The sequence below is a fragment of the Cheilinus undulatus genome, linkage group 21 (assembly GCF_018320785.1).
Source record: "Cheilinus undulatus linkage group 21, ASM1832078v1, whole genome shotgun sequence".
NCBI classification, from domain to species: Eukaryota; Metazoa; Chordata; class Actinopteri; order Labriformes; family Labridae; genus Cheilinus; species Cheilinus undulatus.
In genome coordinates, this window is record NC_054885.1 from 20,174 (window position 1) to 21,725 (window position 1,552).

The window sequence follows — 1,552 nt, forward strand, 5'->3', positions numbered from 1 at the left end:
TTCAATACCAGAGAAAAGGGGCACTTTGTCATGTTTATGTTCAATACCAGAGAAAATGGGCACTTTGTCATGTTTATGTTCAATACCAGAGAAAATGGGCACTTTATCATGTTTATGTTCAATACCAGAGAAAAGGGGCACTTTATCATGTTTATGTTCAATACCAGAGAAAATGGGCACTTTGTCATGTTTATGTTCAATACCAGAGAAAATGGGCACTTTATCATGTTTATGTTCAATACCAGAGAAAATGGGCACTTTGTCATGTTTATGTTCAATACCAGAGAAAATGGGTACTTTATCATGTTTATGTTCAATACCAGAGAAAATGGGCACTTTATCATGTTTATGTTCAATACCAGAGAAAATGGGCACTTTATTATGTTTATGTGTTATAAGGGAGTTAAAGAGCACATGTTAACGGACAACATAGGGGTAAAAGAGGACACCTTTTCACACTCTATTCCTCACACTGCAGAGGAAACTCTGGGAGCTGCCACGTCCAGAAGTTCTCAGATGACAAATTCATCATGGGGTGTTAGTCTGAGGGGAAGAGCTAGAGTACATGCAGGTTATCATAGACTTTGTTAAGTGGTGTGAGCTCATCCACCTACAGATCAACACCAGCAAAACTGAGGAGATGATTCACTTGAGGAGGAAGACACCCCAAACTGCACCAGTGAACGTCCAGGGTTTGGAGATCAAGAGGGTGAAGAATTACAGATACCTGATATCAACAGATATCAATAAACTGGACTGGTCAACTAACACAGATGTCCTCTACAGATGTGCCAGAGTCGTCTACAGCTGCTAAGGAGACTGAGGTCCTGATCCCAACTCTGTCTGCCATGTTGAGGGTTTCATCTGGAGCAGCACAGAGGAAATTTCATCACTACTTTGGTCATTGTTTCTTTGTGAAGACAATTTCATTAATGGTGATGATGAGAGGTCCCACACTGATCATTGGTTGTTTCATTGCTGGTGTTTATTTTAAAAAAGCAAAACAAAACAAACAAAAAGAAACGTGTGCATTGCCTTACCGCTGCATTGCAGCACCTGCGTCCATATGGACTTGAAGCATTTGTAGCTCTTACTGATGTTGTTTCTTCTCGTCTAGACCTTTGCTTGTGTTGTTCTTACTCTCAAATTTACGCCTTTGGACAAAAGTATTGATATTGTCATATTGTCATCATCAGGCAAGAGAGACGACACCAGGAGCCACACAATTTAAGGGACTTGAAGATATAGTCATTTAAAAAAATGTTAATTATGTTGTACACATCTGAAATTACTTAAAATGAAGTTTAGAATATGAGAAAGAATATAATTAAAGTTATTTTAGTTCATTTGAAAACATAAACGTTGTTTGCCTTCAGGTGGCCGTTGCTTATTTGTGTCGTTCTTGTGGGTGATAATTTTCGTTATCACCACCAGGGTGCGCCAACCCTCTGTCTTGTTCTTACTTCCCTCGTCATCAGAGGGCGCAGCTGCTCCTTCGGCTCTTTCCGTCTATTCATCGCTTATCTCCGCTGAAGCTTCGGTTCCTCTCGGG